The following is a 21,603-nucleotide window of genomic DNA, read 5'->3' on the forward strand; positions in this document are numbered from 1 at the left end:
AGCCTATGTTCCATACCCGGTCCTTCACTCTCAGGGCACAACGTTCCCTCTGTCCATAGTTGTTCTTTCTCTATTCCTCCGCTGATAAGACACTGTGAGAAGTGCGATTCAGCCTGAAAGAGTTTCCCTTAAACAGAGCTTGCTATAGTCCAACGGATAGACGTCTGATACTAGAGCCCTATGTGCGCCCACTGCAGTTACCGCAGAGTCAGTCCCAAGAGCTTCCTTCTTTAACAGACGCAACACTGCAACGAATCCCTCCTAAAGCACACTTCCCTCACAATGTTGAAAGCGTTTTTTACAGAGAAAGAACGTGGGGATCACCACTGGTCTTGATCATCGAATATGTGTTTGGGATGCCTAAGCGCCATAGCCTGCACTTTACTCACAGTATATAATGTGCCCATGGTCCGTCCACATTCTATCATCATTCCTCAAAGAAGGAGATACTATTATCAATGAGAACACATTTTAAGTAGGAACCCTGAAAAGATACCTTCCTAAGAATAACCTGTAAGGGTCCTGTACGAATCTCTCTATGATTGCTACTCAGACAGGCCCTCCAGTTTCCAACTTAGCACAGACTCATTCCTGAAGTGAGAACGTACAGTAGCACAGTTCCCTCCTGCATTTTAAGTGTTTGGAGACGAGTTAGACGCAGTGGAACATCACAGCTGTTGACTTTCCAGTATGTGTCTTAGAGGCCTATGTTCCATACCCTTTCCTTCACTCGAAGGGCACAACGTTCCCTCTCTCCGTAGTTGTTCTTTCTCCATTCCTCCATTAAAAAGACACTGGGAGAAGTGCGATTCCGCCTGAAGGAGTTTCCCTTAAACAGAACTTGCTATAGTCCAAGGGATAGACGTCTGTTACTAGAGCCCTATGTGCGCCTATTGCAGTTACCGCAGAGTCAGTCCCAAGCGCTTCCTTCTTTAACAGACGCAACACTGCAACGAATCCCTCCTAAAGCACACTTCCCTCACAATGTTGGAAGCGTTTTTAACACTGAAAGAAAGTGCGGATCACCACTGGTCGTGAGCATCCAATATGAGTTTGGGATGCCTAAGCGCCATAGCCTGCACTTTACTCACAGTACCTAAGGTGCCCATAGTCCGTCCGTGTTCTATCATCATTCCTGAAAGGAGGAGACTCTGTGATGAATGAGAACGCACTTTAAGTAGGATCCCTGAAAAGATACCTTCCTAAGAATCACTTGTCATGGTCCTGTATGTGATAGTTTATGATTGCTACACAGACAGGTCCTAATGTTTCCTACAGAGCACAGACTCAAACCTGTCGTGAGAATGTACAGTAGCAAAGTTCCCTCGTACATTTGAAGTGTTTGAGACGAGCTAGACACAGTGGAATATCACAGGTGTTGACCTTCCAGTATGTGTCATAGAGGCCTATGTGCCCTAAGCTGTCATTCACTCTCAGGGCACAACGTTCCCTCCCCTTAGTTGTTCTATATCCTTTCCCCCTCTGAAAAGACACTGTGAGAAGTGCGATTCCGTTTGATGGAGTTTCCCTTAAACAGAACTTGCTATAGTCCAACGGATAGACGTCTGATACTAGAGCCCTATGTGCGCCTACTGCAGTTATCGCATAGTCAGTCCCAAGAGCTTCCTTCTTTATCAGACGCAACACTGCAACGAATCCCTCTTAAAGCACACTTCCCTCACAATGTTGGAAGCGTTTTTAACACTGAAAGAAAGTGCGGATCACCACTGGTCGTGAGCATGCAATATGAGTTTGGGATGCCTAAGCGCCATAGCCTGCACTTTACTCAGAGTACCTAAGATGCCCATAGTCCGTCCGTGTTCTATCATCATTCCTCAAAGGAGGAGACACTGTTATGAATGAGAACACACTTTAACTAGGATCCCTGAAAAGATACCTTCCTAAGAATAACCCGTCAGGGTCCTGTACAATACTCTCTATGATTGCTACACGGACAGGTCTTACAGTTTCCAACTTAGCACAGACTCATTCCTGTCTGGAAAAATACTGTAGCACAGTTCCATCGTACATCTGAAGGGTTTTGAGACGAGTTATACACAATGGAACATCACAGGTGTTGACCTTCCAGTATGTGTCATAGAGGCCTATGTTCCATACCCGGTCCTTCACTCTCAGGGCAAAACGTTCCCTCTGTCCATAGTTGTTCTTTCTCTTTTCCTCCGCTGATAAGACACTGTGAGAAGTGCGATTCAGCCTGAAAGAGTTTCCCTTAAACAGAACTTGCTATAGTCCAACGGATAGACGTATGATACTAGAGCCCTATTTACGCCTATTGCAGTTACCGCAGAGTCAGTCCCAAGAGCTTCCTTTTCTAACAGACGCAACACAGCAACGAATCCCTCCTACAGCACACTTCCATCACAATGCTGGAAGCGTTTTTTACTCAGAAAGAAAGTGCGGATCACCACTGGTCTTGATTATCTAATATGTGTTTGGGATGCCTAAGCGCCATAGCCTGCACTTTACTCACAGTACCTAATGTGCCCAAAGTCCGTCCGCATTCTATCATCATTCCTCAGAGTAGGAGACACTGTTAAGAATGAGAACACACTTTAACTAGGATCCCTGAAAAGATCCTTCCTAAGAATAACCCGTCAGGGTCCTGTACGATACTCTCTCTGATTGCTGCACAGACAGGTCCTACAGTTTCCAACTTAGCACAGACTCATTATTGTCGTGGGAAAGTACTGTAGCACAGTTCCCTCGTACATTTGAAGGGTTTTGACACGAGTTAGACACAATGGAACATCACAGGTGTTGACCTTCCAGTATGTGTCATAGAGGCCTATGTTCCATACCCGGTCCTTCACTCTCAGGGCAAAACGTTCCCTCTGTCCATAGTTGTTCTTTCTCTATTCCTCCGCTGATAAGACACTGTGAGAAGTGCGATTCAGCCTGAAAGAGTTTCCCTTAAACAGAGCTTGCTATAGTCCAACGGATAGACGTCTGATACTAGAGCCCTATGTGCGCCCACTGCAGTTACCGCAGAGTCAGTCCCAAGAGCTTCCTTCTTTAACAGACGCAACACTGCAACGAATCCCTCCTAAAGCACACTTCCCTCACAATGTTGAAAGCGTTTTTTACAGAGAAAGAACGTGGGGATCACCACTGGTCTTGATCATCGAATATGTGTTTGGGATGCCTAAGCGCCATAGCCTGCACTTTACTCACAGTATATAATGTGCCCATGGTCCGTCCACATTCTATCATCATTCCTCAAAGAAGGAGATACTATTATCAATGAGAACACATTTTAAGTAGGAACCCTGAAAAGATACCTTCCTAAGAATAACCTGTAAGGGTCCTGTACGAATCTCTCTATGATTGCTACTCAGACAGGCCCTCCAGTTTCCAACTTAGCACAGACTCATTCCTGAAGTGAGAACGTACAGTAGCACAGTTCCCTCCTGCATTTTAAGTGTTTGGAGACGAGTTAGACGCAGTGGAACATCACAGCTGTTGACTTTCCAGTATGTGTCTTAGAGGCCTATGTTCCATACCCTTTCCTTCACTCGAAGGGCACAACGTTCCCTCTCTCCGTAGTTGTTCTTTCTCCATTCCTCCATTAAAAAGACACTGGGAGAAGTGCGATTCCGCCTGAAGGAGTTTCCCTTAAACAGAACTTGCTATAGTCCAAGGGATAGACGTCTGTTACTAGAGCCCTATGTGCGCCTATTGCAGTTACCGCAGAGTCAGTCCCAAGCGCTTCCTTCTTTAACAGACGCAACACTGCAACGAATCCCTCCTAAAGCACACTTCCCTCACAATGTTGGAAGCGTTTTTAACACTGAAAGAAAGTGCGGATCACCACTGGTCGTGAGCATCCAATATGAGTTTGGGATGCCTAAGCGCCATAGCCTGCACTTTACTCACAGTACCTAAGGTGCCCATAGTCCGTCCGTGTTCTATCATCATTCCTGAAAGGAGGAGACTCTGTGATGAATGAGAACGCACTTTAAGTAGGATCCCTGAAAAGATACCTTCCTAAGAATCACTTGTCATGGTCCTGTATGTGATAGTTTATGATTGCTACACAGACAGGTCCTAATGTTTCCTACAGAGCACAGACTCAAACCTGTCGTGAGAATGTACAGTATCAAAGTTCCCTCGTACTTTTGAAGTGTTTGAGACGAGCTAGACACAGTGGAACATCACAGGTGTTGACCTTCCAGTATGTGTCATAGAGGCCTATGTGCCCTAAGCTGTCATTCACTCTCAGGGCACAACGTTCCCTCCCCTTAGTTGTTCTATATCCTTTCCCCCTCTGAAAAGACACTGTGAGAAGTGCGATTCCGTTTGATGGAGTTTCCCTTAAACAGAACTTGCTATAGTCCAACGGATAGACGTCTGACACTAGAGCCCTATGTGCGCCTATTGCAGTTATCGCATAGTCAGTCCCAAGAGCTTCCTTCTTTATCAGACGCAACACTGCAACGAATCCCTCCTAAAGCACACTTCCCTCACAATGTTGGAAGCGTTTTTAACACTGAAAGAAAGTGCGGATCACCACTGGTCGTGAGCATGCAATATGAGTTTGGGATGCCTAAGCGCCATAGCCTGCACTTTACTCAGAGTACCTAAGATGCCCATAGTCCGTCCGTGTTCTATCATCATTCCTCAAAGGAGGAGACACTGTTATGAATGAGAACACACTTTAACTAGGATCCCTGAAAAGATACCTTCCTAAGAATAACCCGTCAGGGTCCTGTACAATACTCTCTATGATTGCTACACGGACAGGTCTTACAGTTTCCAACTTAGCACAGACTCATTCCTGTCCTGGGAAAATACTGTAGCACAGTTCCCTCGTACATCTGAAGGGTTTTGAGACGAGTTATACACAATGGAACATCACAGGTGTTGACCTTCCAGTATGTGTCATAGAGGCCTATGTTCCATACCCGGTCCTTCACTCTCAGGGCAAAACGTTCCCTCTGTCCATAGTTGTTCTTTCTCTATTCCTCCGCTGATAAGACACTGTGAGAAGTGCGATTCAGCCTGAAAGAGTTTCCCTTAAACAGAACTTGCTATAGTCCAACGGATAGACGTATGATACTAGAGCCCTATGTACGCCTATTGCAGTTACCGCAGAGTCAGTCCCAAGAGCTTCCTTTTCTAACAGACGCAACACAGCAACGAATCCCTCCTAAAGCACACTTCCATCACAATGCTGGAAGCATTTTTTACTCAGAAAGAAAGTGCGGATCACCACTGGTCTTGATTATCTAGTATGTGTTTGGGATGCCTAAGCGCCATAGCCTGCACTTTACTCACAGTACCTAATGTGCCCAAAGTCCGTCCGCATTCTATCATCATTCCTCAGAGTAGGAGACACTGTTAAGAATGAGAACACACTTTAACTAGGATCCCTGAAAAGATACCTTCCTAAGAATAACCCGTCAGGGTCCTGTACGATACTCTCTCTGATTGCTGCACAGACAGGTCCTACAGTTTCCAACTTAGCACAGACTCATTATTGTCGTGGGAAAGTACTGTAGCACAGTTCCCTCCTACATTTGAAGGGTTTTGACACGAGTTAGACACAATGGAACATCACAGGTGTTGACCTTCCAGTATGTGTCATAGAAGCCTATGTTCCATACCCGGTCCTTCACTCTCAGGGCACAACGTTCCCTCTGTCCATAGTTGTTCTTTCTCTATTCCTCCGCTGATAAGACACTGTGAGAAGTGCGATTCAGCCTGAAAGAGTTTCCCTTAAACAGAGCTTGCTATAGTCCAACGGATAGACGTCTGATACTAGAGCCCTATGTGCGCCCACTGCAGTTACCGCAGAGTCAGTCCCAAGAACTTCCTTCTTTAACAGACGCAACACTGCAACGAATCCCTCCTAAAGCACACTTCCCTCACAATGTTGAAAGCGTTTTTTACAGAGAAAGAACGTGGGGATCACCACTGGTCTTGATCATCGAATATGTGTTTGGGATGCCTAAGCGCCATAGCCTGCACTTTACTCACAGTATATAATGTGCCCATGGTCCGTCCACATTCTATCATCATTCCTCAAAGAAGGAGATACTATTATCAATGAGAACACATTTTAAGTAGGATCCCTGAAAAGATACCTTCCTAAGAATAACCTGAAAGGGTCCTGTACGAATCTCTCTATGATTGCTACTCAGACAGGCCCTCCAGTTTCCAACTTAGCACAGACTCATTCCTGAAGTGAGAACGTACAGTAGCACAGTTCCCTCCTGCATTTTAAGTGTTTTGAGAAGAGTTAGACACAGTGGAACATCACAGCTGTTGACTTTCCAGTATGTGTCTTAGAGGCCTATGTTCCATACCCTTTCCTTCACTCGAAGGGCACAACGTTCCCTCTCTCCGTAGTTGTTCTTTCTCCATTCCTCCATTAAAAAGACACTGGGAGAAGTGCGATTCCGCCTGAAGGAGTTTCCCTTAAACAGAACTTGCTATAGTCCAAGGGATAGACGTCTGTTACTAGAGCCCTATGTGCGCCTATTGCAGTTACCGCAGAGTCAGTCCCAAGCGCTTCCTTCTTTAACAGACGCAACACTGCAACGAATCCCTCCTAAAGCACACTTCCCTCACAATGTTGGAAGCGTTTTTAACACTGAAAGAAAGTGCGGATCACCACTGGTCGTGAGCATCCAATATGAGTTTGGGATGCCTAAGCGCCATAGCCTGCACTTTACTCACAGTACCTAAGATGCCCATAGTCCGTCCGTGTTCTATCATCATTCATGAAAGGAGGAGACTCTGTGATGAATGAGAACGCACTTTAAGTAGGATCCCTGAAAAGATACCTTCCTAAGAATCACTTGTCATGGTCCTGTATGCGATAGTTTATGATTGCTACACAGACAGGTCCTAATGTTTCCTACAGAGCACAGACTCAAACCTGTCGTGAGAATGTACAGTAGCAAAGTTCCCTCGTACATTTGAAGTGTTTGAGACGAGCTAGACACAGTGGAACATCACAGGTGTTGACCTTCCAGTATGTGTCATAGAGGCCTATGTGCCCTAAGCTGTCATTCACTCTCAGGGCACAACGTTCCCTCCCCTTAGTTGTTCTATATCCTTTCCCCCTCTGAAAAGACACTGTGAGAAGTGCGATTCCGTTTGATGGAGTTTCCCTTAAACAGAACTTGCTATAGTCCAACGGATAGACGTCTGATACTAGAGCCCTATGTGCGCCTATTGCAGTTATCGCATAGTCAGTCCCAAGAGCTTCCTTCTTTATCAGACGCAACACTGCAACGAATCCCTCCTAAAGCACACTTCCCTCACAATGTTGGAAGCGTTTTTAACACTGAAAGAAAGTGCGGATCACCACTGGTCGTGAGCATGCAATATGAGTTTGGGATGCCTAAGCGCCATAGCCTGCACTTTACTCAGAGTACCTAAGATGCCCATAGTCCGTCCGTGTTCTATCATCATTCCTCAAAGGAGGAGACACTGTTATGAATGAGAACACACTTTAACTAGGATCCCTGAAAAGATACCTTCCTAAGAATAACCCGTCAGGGTCCTGTACGATACTCTCTCTGATTGCTGCACAGACAGGTCCTACAGTTTCCAACTTAGCACAGACTCATTATTGTCGTGGGAAAGTACTGTAGCACAGTTCCCTCGTACATTTGAAGGGTTTTGACACGAGTTAGACACAATGGAACATCACAGGTGTTGACCTTCCAGTATGTGTCATAGAGGCCTATGTTCCATACCCGGTCCTTCACTCTCAGGGCACAACGTTCCCTCTGTCCATAGTTGTTCTTTCTCTATTCCTCCGCTGATAAGACACTGTGAGAAGTGCGATTCAGCCTGAAAGAGTTTCCCTTAAACAGAGCTTGCTATAGTCCAACGGATAGACGTCTGATACTAGAGCCCTAAGTGCGCCTACTGCAGTTACCGCAGATTCAGTCCCAAGAGCTTCCTTCTTTAACAGACGCAACACTGCAACGAATCCCTCCTAAAGCACACTTCCCTCACAATGTTGAAAGCGTTTTTTACAGAGAAAGAACGTGGGGATCACCACTGGTCTTGATCATCGAATATGTGTTTGGGATGCCTAAGCGCCATAGCCTGCACTTTACTCACAGTATATAATGTGCCCATGGTCCGTCCACATTCTATCATCATTCCTCAAAGAAGGAGATACTATTATCAATGAGAACACATTTTAAGTAGGATCCCTGAAAAGATACCTTCCTAAGAATAACCTGAAAGGGTCCTGTACGAATCTCTCTATGATTGCTACTCAGACAGGCCCTCCAGTTTCCAACTTAGCACAGACTCATTCCTGAAGTGAGAACGTACAGTAGCACAGTTCCCTCCTGCATTTTAAGTGTTTTGAGACGAGTTAGACACAGTGGAACATCACAGCTGTTGACTTTCCAGTATGTGTCTTAGAGGCCTATGTTCCATACCCTTTCCTTCACTCGAAGGGCACAACGTTCCCTCTCTCCGTAGTAGTTCTTTCTCCATTCCTCCATTAAAAAGACACTGGGAGAAGTGCGATTCCGCCTGAAGGAGTTTCCCTTAAACAGAACTTGCTATAGTCCAAGGGATAGACGTCTGTTACTAGAGCCCTATGTGCGCCTATTGCAGTTACCGCAGAGTCAGTCCCAAGCGCTTCCTTCTTTAACAGACGCAACACTGCAACGAATCCCTCCTAAAGCACACTTCCCTCACAATGTTGGAAGCGTTTTTAACACTGAAAGAAAGTGCGGATCACCACTGGTCGTGAGCATCCAATATGAGTTTGGGATGCCTAAGCGCCATAGCCTGCACTTTACTCACAGTACCTAAGGTGCCCATAGTCCGTCCGTGTTCTATCATCATTCCTGAAAGGAGGAGACTCTGTGATGAATGAGAACGCACTTTAAGTAGGATCCCTGAAAAGATACCTTCCTAAGAATCACTTGTCATGGTCCTGTATGTGATAGTTTATGATTGCTACACAGACAGGTCCTAATGTTTCCTACAGAGCACAGACTCAAACCTGTCGTGAGAATGTACAGTAGCAAAGTTCCCTCGTACTTTTGAAGTGTTTGAGACGAGCTAGACACAGTGGAACATCACAGGTGTTGACCTTCCAGTATGTGTCATAGAGGCCTATGTGCCCTAAGCTGTCATTCACTCTCAGGGCACAACGTTCCCTCCCCTTAGTTGTTCTATATCCTTTCCCCCTCTGAAAAGACACTGTGAGAAGTGCGATTCCGTTTGATGGAGTTTCCCTTAAACAGAACTTGCTATAGTCCAACGGATAGACTTCTGATACTAGAGCCCTATGTGCGCCTATTGCAGTTATCGCATAGTCAGTCCCAAGAGCTTCCTTCTTTATCAGACGCAACACTGCAACGAATCCCTCCTAAAGCACACTTCCCTCACAATGTTGGAAGCGTTTTTAACACTGAAAGAAAGTGCGGATCACCACTGGTCGTGAGCATGCAATATGAGTTTGGGATGCCTAAGCGCCATAGCCTGCACTTTACTCAGAGTACCTAAGATGCCCATAGTCCGTCCGTGTTCTATCATCATTCCTCAAAGGAGGAGACACTGTTATGAATGAGAACACACTTTAACTAGGATCCCTGAAAAGATACCTTCCTAAGAATAACCCGTCAGGGTCCTGTACAATACTCTCTATGATTGCTACACGGACAGGTCTTACAGTTTCCAACTTAGCACAGACTCATTCCTGTCCTGGGAAAATACTGTAGCACAGTTCCCTCGTACATCTGAAGGGTTTTGAGACGAGTTATACACAATGGAACATCACAGGTGTTGACCTTCCAGTATGTGTCATAGAGGCCTATGTTCCATACCCGGTCCTTCACTCTCAGGGCAAAACGTTCCCTCTGTCCATAGTTGTTCTTTCTCTATTCCTCCGCTGATAAGACACTGTGAGAAGTGCGATTCAGCCTGAAAGAGTTTCCCTTAAACAGAACTTGCTATAGTCCAACGGATAGACGTATGATACTAGAGCCCTATGTACGCCTATTGCAGTTACCGCAGAGTAAGTCCCAAGAGCTTCCTTTTCTAACAGACGCAACACAGCAACGAATCCCTCCTAAAGCACACTTCCATCACAATGCTGGAAGCGTTTTTTACTCAGAAAGAAAGTGCGGATCACCACTGGTCTTGATTATCTAATATGTGTTTGGGATGCCTAAGCGCCATAGCCTGCACTTTACTCACAGTACCTAATGTGCCCAAAGTCCGTCCGCATTCTATCATCATTCCTCAGAGTAGGAGACACTGTTAAGAATGAGAACACACTTTAACTAGGATCCCTGAAAAGATACCTTCCTAAGAATAACCCGTCAGGGTCCTGTACGATACTCTCTCTGATTGCTGCACAGACAGGTCCTACAGTTTCCAACTTAGCACAGACTCATTATTGTCGTGGGAAAGTACTGTAGCACAGTTCCCTCGTACATTTGAAGGGTTTTGACACGAGTTAGACACAATGGAACATCAAGGTGTTGACCTTCCTGTATGTGTCATAGAAGCCTATGTTCCATACCCGGTCCTTCACTCTCAGGGCACAACGTTCCCTCTGTCCATAGTTGTTCTTTCTCTATTCCTCCGCTGATAAGACACTGTGAGAAGTGCGATTCAGCCTGAAAGAGTTTCCCTTAAACAGAGCTTGCTATAGTCCAACGGATAGACGTCTGATACTAGAGCCCTATGTGCGCCCACTGCAGTTACCGCAGAGTCAGTCCCAAGAGCTTCCTTCTTTAACAGACGCAACACTGCAACGAATCCCTCCTAAAGCACACTTCCCTCACAATGTTGAAAGCGTTTTTTACAGAGAAAGAACGTGGGGATCACCACTGGTCTTGATCATCGAATATGTGTTTGGGATGCCTAAGCGCCATAGCCTGCACTTTACTCACAGTATATAATGTGCCCATGGTCCGTCCACATTCTATCATCATTCCTCAAAGAAGGAGATACTATTATCAATGAGAACACATTTTAAGTAGGAACCCTGAAAAGATACCTTCCTAAGAATAACCTGTAAGGGTCCTGTACGAATCTCTCTATGATTGCTACTCAGACAGGCCCTCCAGTTTCCAACTTAGCACAGACTCATTCCTGAAGTGAGAACGTACAGTAGCACAGTTCCCTCCTGCATTTTAAGTGTTTGGAGACGAGTTAGACGCAGTGGAACATCACAGCTGTTGACTTTCCAGTATGTGTCTTAGAGGCCTATGTTCCATACCCTTTCCTTCACTCGAAGGGCACAACGTTCCCTCTCTCCGTAGTTGTTCTTTCTCCATTCCTCCATTAAAAAGACACTGGGAGAAGTGCGATTCCGCCTGAAGGAGTTTCCCTTAAACAGAACTTGCTATAGTCCAAGGGATAGACGTCTGTTACTAGAGCCCTATGTGCGCCTATTGCAGTTACCGCAGAGTCAGTCCCAAGCGCTTCCTTCTTTAACAGACGCAACACTGCAACGAATCCCTCCTAAAGCACACTTCCCTCACAATGTTGGAAGCGTTTTTAACACTGAAAGAAAGTGCGGATCACCACTGGTCGTGAGCATCCAATATGAGTTTGGGATGCCTAAGCGCCATAGCCTGCACTTTACTCACAGTACCTAAGGTGCCCATAGTCCGTCCGTGTTCTATCATCATTCCTGAAAGGAGGAGACTCTGTGATGAATGAGAACGCACTTTAAGTAGGATCCCTGAAAAGATACCTTCCTAAGAATCACTTGTCATGGTCCTGTATGTGATAGTTTATGATTGCTACACAGACAGGTCCTAATGTTTCCTACAGAGCACAGACTCAAACCTGTCGTGAGAATGTACAGTAGCAAAGTTCCCTCGTACATTTGAAGTGTTTGAGACGAGCTAGACACAGTGGAACATCACAGGTGTTGACCTTCCAGTATGTGTCATAGAGGCCTATGTGCCCTAAGCTGTCATTCACTCTCAGGGCACAACGTTCCCTCCCCTTAGTTGTTCTATATCCTTTCCCCCTCTGAAAAGACACTGTGAGAAGTGCGATTCCGTTTGATGGAGTTTCCCTTAAACAGAACTTGCTATAGTCCAACGGATAGACGTCTGATACTAGAGCCCTATGTGCGCCTACTGCAGTTATCGCATAGTCAGTCCCAAGAGCTTCCTTCTTTATCAGACGCAACACTGCAACGAATCCCTCTTAAAGCACACTTCCCTCACAATGTTGGAAGCGTTTTTAACACTGAAAGAAAGTGCGGATCACCACTGGTCGTGAGCATGCAATATGAGTTTGGGATGCCTAAGCGCCATAGCCTGCACTTTACTCAGAGTACCTAAGATGCCCATAGTCCGTCCGTGTTCTATCATCATTCCTCAAAGGAGGAGACACTGTTATGAATGAGAACACACTTTAACTAGGATCCCTGAAAAGATACCTTCCTAAGAATAACCCGTCAGGGTCCTGTACAATACTCTCTATGATTGCTACACGGACAGGTCTTACAGTTTCCAACTTAGCACAGACTCATTCCTGTCTGGAAAAATACTGTAGCACAGTTCCATCGTACATCTGAAGGGTTTTGAGACGAGTTATACACAATGGAACATCACAGGTGTTGACCTTCCAGTATGTGTCATAGAGGCCTATGTTCCATACCCGGTCCTTCACTCTCAGGGCAAAACGTTCCCTCTGTCCATAGTTGTTCTTTCTCTTTTCCTCCGCTGATAAGACACTGTGAGAAGTGCGATTCAGCCTGAAAGAGTTTCCCTTAAACAGAACTTGCTATAGTCCAACGGATAGACGTATGATACTAGAGCCCTATGTACGCCTATTGCAGTTACCGCAGAGTCAGTCCCAAGAGCTTCCTTTTCTAACAGACGCAACACAGCAACGAATCCCTCCTACAGCACACTTCCATCACAATGCTGGAAGCGTTTTTTACTCAGAAAGAAAGTGCGGATCACCACTGGTCTTGATTATCTAATATGTGTTTGGGATGCCTAAGCGCCATAGCCTGCACTTTACTCACAGTACCTAATGTGCCCAAAGTCCGTCCGCATTCTATCATCATTCCTCAGAGTAGGAGACACTGTTAAGAATGAGAACACACTTTAACTAGGATCCCTGAAAAGATCCTTCCTAAGAATAACCCGTCAGGGTCCTGTACGATACTCTCTCTGATTGCTGCACAGACAGGTCCTACAGTTTCCAACTTAGCACAGACTCATTATTGTCGTGGGAAAGTACTGTAGCACAGTTCCCTCGTACATTTGAAGGGTTTTGACACGAGTTAGACACAATGGAACATCACAGGTGTTGACCTTCCAGTATGTGTCATAGAGGCCTATGTTCCATACCCGGTCCTTCACTCTCAGGGCAAAACGTTCCCTCTGTCCATAGTTGTTCTTTCTCTATTCCTCCGCTGATAAGACACTGTGAGAAGTGCGATTCAGCCTGAAAGAGTTTCCCTTAAACAGAGCTTGCTATAGTCCAACGGATAGACGTCTGATACTAGAGCCCTATGTGCGCCCACTGCAGTTACCGCAGAGTCAGTCCCAAGAGCTTCCTTCTTTAACAGACGCAACACTGCAACGAATCCCTCCTAAAGCACACTTCCCTCACAATGTTGAAAGCGTTTTTTACAGAGAAAGAACGTGGGGATCACCACTGGTCTTGATCATCGAATATGTGTTTGGGATGCCTAAGCGCCATAGCCTGCACTTTACTCACAGTATATAATGTGCCCATGGTCCGTCCACATTCTATCATCATTCCTCAAAGAAGGAGATACTATTATCAATGAGAACACATTTTAAGTAGGAACCCTGAAAAGATACCTTCCTAAGAATAACCTGTAAGGGTCCTGTACGAATCTCTCTATGATTGCTACTCAGACAGGCCCTCCAGTTTCCAACTTAGCACAGACTCATTCCTGAAGTGAGAACGTACAGTAGCACAGTTCCCTCCTGCATTTTAAGTGTTTGGAGACGAGTTAGACGCAGTGGAACATCACAGCTGTTGACTTTCCAGTATGTGTCTTAGAGGCCTATGTTCCATACCCTTTCCTTCACTCGAAGGGCACAACGTTCCCTCTCTCCGTAGTTGTTCTTTCTCCATTCCTCCATTAAAAAGACACTGGGAGAAGTGCGATTCCGCCTGAAGGAGTTTCCCTTAAACAGAACTTGCTATAGTCCAAGGGATAGACGTCTGTTACTAGAGCCCTATGTGCGCCTATTGCAGTTACCGCAGAGTCAGTCCCAAGCGCTTCCTTCTTTAACAGACGCAACACTGCAACGAATCCCTCCTAAAGCACACTTCCCTCACAATGTTGGAAGCGTTTTTAACACTGAAAGAAAGTGCGGATCACCACTGGTCGTGAGCATCCAATATGAGTTTGGGATGCCTAAGCGCCATAGCCTGCACTTTACTCACAGTACCTAAGGTGCCCATAGTCCGTCCGTGTTCTATCATCATTCCTGAAAGGAGGAGACTCTGTGATGAATGAGAACGCACTTTAAGTAGGATCCCTGAAAAGATACCTTCCTAAGAATCACTTGTCATGGTCCTGTATGTGATAGTTTATGATTGCTACACAGACAGGTCCTAATGTTTCCTACAGAGCACAGACTCAAACCTGTCGTGAGAATGTACAGTAGCAAAGTTCCCTCGTACATTTGAAGTGTTTGAGACGAGCTAGACACAGTGGAACATCACAGGTGTTGACCTTCCAGTATGTGTCATAGAGGCCTATGTGCCCTAAGCTGTCATTCACTCTCAGGGCACAACGTTCCCTCCCCTTAGTTGTTCTATATCCTTTCCCCCTCTGAAAAGACACTGTGAGAAGTGCGATTCCGTTTGATGGAGTTTCCCTTAAACAGAACTTGCTATAGTCCAACGGATAGACGTCTGATACTAGAGCCCTATGTGCGCCTACTGCAGTTATCGCATAGTCAGTCCCAAGAGCTTCCTTCTTTATCAGACGCAACACTGCAACGAATCCCTCTTAAAGCACACTTCCCTCACAATGTTGGAAGCGTTTTTAACACTGAAAGAAAGTGCGGATCACCACTGGTCGTGAGCATGCAATATGAGTTTGGGATGCCTAAGCGCCATAGCCTGCACTTTACTCAGAGTACCTAAGATGCCCATAGTCCGTCCGTGTTCTATCATCATTCCTCAAAGGAGGAGACACTGTTATGAATGAGAACACACTTTAACTAGGATCCCTGAAAAGATACCTTCCTAAGAATAACCCGTCAGGGTCCTGTACAATACTCTCTATGATTGCTACACGGACAGGTCTTACAGTTTCCAACTTAGCACAGACTCATTCCTGTCTGGAAAAATACTGTAGCACAGTTCCATCGTACATCTGAAGGGTTTTGAGACGAGTTATACACAATGGAACATCACAGGTGTTGACCTTCCAGTATGTGTCATAGAGGCCTATGTTCCATACCCGGTCCTTCACTCTCAGGGCAAAACGTTCCCTCTGTCCATAGTTGTTCTTTCTCTTTTCCTCCGCTGATAAGACACTGTGAGAAGTGCGATTCAGCCTGAAAGAGTTTCCCTTAAACAGAACTTGCTATAGTCCAACGGATAGACGTATGATACTAGAGCCCTATGTACGCCTATTGCAGTTACCGCAGAGTCAGTCCCAAGAGCTTCCTTTTCTAACAGACGCAACACAGCAACGAATCCCTCCTACAGCACACTTCCATCACAATGCTGGAAGCGTTTTTTACTCAGAAAGAAAGTGCGGATCACCACTGGTCTTGATTATCTAATATGTGTTTGGGATGCCTAAGCGCCATAGCCTGCACTTTACTCACAGTACCTAATGTGCCCAAAGTCCGTCCGCATTCTATCATCATTCCTCAGAGTAGGAGACACTGTTAAGAATGAGAACACACTTTAACTAGGATCCCTGAAAAGATCCTTCCTAAGAATAACCCGTCAGGGTCCTGTACGATACTCTCTCTGATTGCTGCACAGACAGGTCCTACAGTTTCCAACTTAGCACAGACTCATTATTGTCGTGGGAAAGTACTGTAGCACAGTTCCCTCGTACATTTGAAGGGTTTTGACACGAGTTAGACACAATGGAACATCACAGGTGTTGACCTTCCAGTATGTGTCATAGAGGCCTATGTTCCATACCCGGTCCTTCACTCTCAGGGCAAAACGTTCCCTCTGTCCATAGTTGTTCTTTCTCTATTCCTCCGCTGATAAGACACTGTGAGAAGTGCGATTCAGCCTGAAAGAGTTTCCCTTAAACAGAGCTTGCTATAGTCCAACGGATAGACGTCTGATACTAGAGCCCTATGTGCGCCCACTGCAGTTACCGCAGAGTCAGTCCCAAGAGCTTCCTTCTTTAACAGACGCAACACTGCAACGAATCCCTCCTAAAGCACACTTCCCTCACAATGTTGAAAGCGTTTTTTACAGAGAAAGAACGTGGGGATCACCACTGGTCTTGATCATCGAATATGTGTTTGGGATGCCTAAGCGCCATAGCCTGCACTTTACTCACAGTATATAATGTGCCCATGGTCCATCCACATTCTATCATCATTCCTCAAAGAAGGAGATACTATTATCAATGAGAACACATTTTAAGTAGGATCCCTGAAAAGATACCTTCCTAAGAATAACCTGAAAGGGTCCTGTACGAATCTCTCTATGATTGCTACTCAGACAGGCCCTCCAGTTTCCAACTTAGCACAGACTCATTCCTGAAGTGAGAACGTACAGTAGCACAGTTCCCTCCTGCATTTTAAGTGTTTTGAGACGAGTTAGACACAGTGGAACATCACAGCTGTTGACTTTCCAGTATGTGTCTTAGAGGCCTATGTTCCATACCCTTTCCTTCACTCGAAGGGCACAACGTTCCCTCTCTCCGTAGTTGTTCTTTCTCCATTCCTCCATTAAAAAGACACTGGGAGAAGTGCGATTCCGCCTGAAGGAGTTTCCCTTAAACAGAACTTGCTATAGTCCAAGGGATAGACGTCTGTTACTAGAGCCCTATGTGCGCCTATTGCAGTTACCGCAGAGTCAGTCCCAAGCGCTTCCTTCTTTAACAGACGCAACACTGCAACGAATCCCTCCTAAAGCACACTTCCCTCACAATGTTGGAAGCGTTTTTAACACTGAAAGAAAGTGCGGATCACCACTGGTCGTGAGCATCCAATATGAGTTTGGGATGCCTAAGCGCCATAGCCTGCACTTTACTCACAGTACCTAAGGTGCCCATAGTCCGTCCGTGTTCTATCATCATTCCTGAAAGGAGGAGACTCTGTGATGAATGAGAACGCACTTTAAGTAGGATCCCTGAAAAGATACCTTCCTAAGAATCACTTGTCATGGTCCTGTATGTGATAGTTTATGATTGCTACACAGACAGGTCCTAATGTTTCCTACAGAGCACAGACTCAAACTTGTCGTGAGAATGTACAGTAGCAAAGTTCCCTCGTACATTTGAAGTGTTTGAGACGAGCTAGACACAGTGGAACATCACAGGTGTTGACCTTCCAGTATGTGTCATAGAGGCCTATGTGCCCTAAGCTGTCATTCACTCTCAGGGCACAACGTTCCCTCCCCTTAGTTGTTCTATATCCTTTCCCCCTCTGAAAAGACACTGTGAGAAGTGCGATTCCGTTTGATGGAGTTTCCCTTAAACAGAACTTGCTATAGTCCAACGGATAGACGTCTGATACTAGAGCCCTATGTGCGCCTATTGCAGTTATCGCATAGTCAGTCCCAAGAGCTTCCTTCTTTATCAGACGCAACACTGCAACGAATCCGGCCTAAAGCACACTTCCCTCACAATGTTGGAAGCGTTTTTAACACTGAAAGAAAGTGCGGATCACCACTGGTCGTGAGCATGCAATATGATTTTGGGATGCCTAAGCGCCATAGCCTGCACTTTACTCAGAGTACCTAAGATGCCCATAGTCCGTCCGTGTTCTATCATCATTCCTCAAAGGAGGAGACACTGTTATGAATGAGAACACACTTTAACTAGGATCCCTGAAAAGATACCTTCCTAAGAATAACCCGTCAGGGTCCTGTACAATACTCTCTATGATTGCTACACGGACAGGTCTTACAGTTTCCAACTTAGCACAGACTCATTCCTGTCCTGGGAAAATACTATAGCACAGTTCCCTCGTACATCTGAAGGGTTTTGAGACGAGTTATACACAATGGAACATCACAGGTGTTGACCTTCCAGTATGTGTCATAGAGGCCTATGTTCCTTACCCGGTCCTTCACTCTCAGGGCAAAACGTTCCCTCTGTCCATAGTTGTTCTTTCTCTATTCCTCCGCTGATAAGACACTGTGAGAAGTGCGATTCAGCCTGAAAGAGTTTCCCTTAAACAGAACTTGCTATAGTCCAACGGATAGACGTATGATACTAGAGCCCTATGTACGCCTATTGCAGTTACCGCAGAGTCAGTCCCAAGAGCTTCCTTTTCTAACAGACGCAACACAGCAACGAATCCCTCCTAAAGCACACTTCCATCACAATGCTGGAAGCGTTTTTTACTCAGAAAGAAAGTGCGGATCACCACTGGTCTTGATTATCTAATATGTGTTTGGGATGCCTAAGCGCCATAGCCTGCACTTTACTCACAGTACCTAATGTGCCCAAAGTCCGTCCGCATTCTATCATCATTCCTCAGAGTAGGAGACACTGTTAAGAATGAGAACACACTTTAACTAGGATCCCTGAAAAGATACCTTCCTAAGAATAACCCGTCAGGGTCCTGTACGATACTCTCTCTGATTGCTGCACAGACAGGTCCTACAGTTTCCATCTTAGCACAGACTCATTATTGTCGTGGGAAAGTACTGTAGCACAGTTCCCTCGTACATTTGAAGGGTTTTGACACGAGTTAGACACAATGGAACATCACAGGTGTTGACCTTCCAGTATGTGTCATAGAGGCCTATGTTCCATACCCGGTCCTTCACTCTCATTGCACAACGTTCCCTCTGTCCATAGTTGTTCTTTCTCTATTCCTCCGCTGATAAGACACTGTGAGAAGTGCGATTCAGCCTGAAAGAGTTTCCCTTAAACAGAGCTTGCTATAGTCCAACGGATAGACGTCTGATACTAGAGCCCTATGTGCGCCCACTGCAGTTACCGCAGAGTCAGTCCCAAGAGCTTCCTTCTTTAACAGACGCAACACTGCAACGAATCCCTCCTAAAGCACACTTCCCTCACAATGTTGAAAGCGTTTTTTACAGAGAAAGAACGTGGGGATCACCACTGGTCTTGATCATCGAATATGTGTTTGGGATGCCTAAGCGCCATAGCCTGCACTTTACTCACAGTATATAATGTGCCCATGGTCCGTCCACATTCTATCATCATTCCTCAAAGAAGGAGATACTATTATCAATGAGAACACATTTTAAGTAGGATCCCTGAAAAGATACCTTCCTAAGAATAACCTGAAAGGGTCCTGTACGAATCTCTCTATGATTGCTACTCAGACAGGCCCTCCAGTTTCCAACTTAGCACAGACTCATTCCTGAAGTGAGAACGTACAGTAGCACAGTTCCCTCCTGCATTTTAAGTGTTTTGAGAAGAGTTAGACACAGTGGAACATCACAGCTGTTGACTTTCCAGTATGTGTCTTAGAGGCCTATGTTCCATACCCTTTCCTTCACTCGAAGGGCACAACGTTCCCTCTCTCCGTAGTTGTTCTTTCTCCATTCCTCCATTAAAAAGACACTGGGAGAAGTGCGATTCCGCCTGAAGGAGTTTCCCTTAAACAGAACTTGCTATAGTCCAAGGGATAGACGTCTGTGACTAGAGCCCTATGTGCGCCCACTGCAGTTACCGCAGAGTCAGTCCCAAGAGCTTCCTTCTTTAACAGACGCAACACTGCAACGAATCCCTCCTAAAGCACACTTCCCTCACAATGTTGAAAGCGTTTTTTACAGAGAAAGAACGTGGGGATCACCACTGGTCTTGATCATCGAATATGTGTTTGGGATGCCTAAGCGCCATAGCCTGCACTTTACTCACAGTATATAATGTGCCCATGGTCCATCCACATTCTATCATCATTCCTCAAAGAAGGAGATACTATTATCAATGAGAACACATTTTAAGTAGGATCCCTGAAAAGATACCTTCCTAAGAATAACCTGAAAGGGTCCTGTACGAATCTCTCTATGATTGCTACTCAGACAGGCCCTCCAGTTTCCAACTTAGCACAGACTCATTCCTGAAGTGAGAACGTACAGTAGCACAGTTCCCTCCTGCATTTTAAGTGTTTTGAGAAGAGTTAGACACAGTGGAACATCACAGCTGTTGACTTTCCAGTATGTGTCTTAGAGGCCTATGTTCCATACCCTTTCCTTCACTCGAAGGGCACAACGTTCCCTCTCTCCGTAGTTGTTCTTTCTCCATTCCTCCATTAAAAAGACACTGGGAGAAGTGCGATTCCGCCTGAAGGAGTTTCCCTTAAACAGAACTTGCTATAGTCCAAGGGATAGACGTCTGTTACTAGAGCCCTATGTGCGCCTATTGCAGTTACCGCAGAGTCAGTCCCAAGCGCTTCCTTCTTTAACAGACGCAACACTGCAACGAATCCCTCCTAAAGCACACTTCCCTCACAATGTTGGAAGCGTTTTTAACACTGAAAGAAAGTGCGGATCACCACTGGTCGTGAGCATCCAATATGAGTTTGGGATGCCTAAGCGCCATAGCCTGCACTTTACTCACAGTACCTAAGGTGCCCATAGTCCGTCCGTGTTCTATCATCATTCCTGAAAGGAGGAGACTCTGTGATGAATGAGAACGCACTTTAAGTAGGATCCCTGAAAAGATACCTTCCTAAGAATCACTTGTCATGGTCCTGTATGTGATAGTTTATGATTGCTACACAGACAGGTCCTAATGTTTCCTACAGAGCACAGACTCAAACCTGTCGTGAGAATGTACAGTAGCAAAGTTCCCTCGTACATTTGAAGTGTTTGCTCGAGCTAGACACAGTGGAACATCACAGGTGTTGACCTTCCAGTATGTGTCATAGAGGCCTATGTGCCCTAAGCTGTCATTCACTCTCAGGGCACAACGTTCCCTCCCCTTAGTTGTTCTATATCCTTTCCCCCTCTGAAAAGACACTGTGAGAAGTGCGATTCCGTTTGATGGAGTTTCCCTTAAACAGAACTTGCTATAGTCCAACGGATAGACGTCTGATACTAGAGCCCTATGTGCGCCTATTGCAGTTATCGCATAGTCAGTCCCAAGAGCTTCCTTCTTTATCAGACGCAACACTGCAACGAATCCCTCCTAAAGCACACTTCCCTCACAATGTTGGAAGCGTTTTTAACACTGAAAGAAAGTGCGGATCACCACTGGTCGTGAGCATGCAATTTGAGTTTGGGATGCCTAAGCGCCATAGCCTGCACTTTACTCAGAGTACCTAAGATGCCCATAGTCCGTCCGTGTTCTATCATCATTCCTCAAAGGAGGAGACACTGTTATGAATGAGAACACACTTTAACTAGGATCCCTGAAAAGATACCTTCCTAAGAATAACCCGTCAGGGTCCTGTACAATACTCTCTATGATTGCTACACGGACAGGTCTTACAGTTTCCAACT

Source organism: Neovison vison, chromosome 10, assembly GCF_020171115.1.
Source record: "Neovison vison isolate M4711 chromosome 10, ASM_NN_V1, whole genome shotgun sequence".
Lineage (NCBI taxonomy): Eukaryota > Metazoa > Chordata > Mammalia > Carnivora > Mustelidae > Neogale > Neogale vison.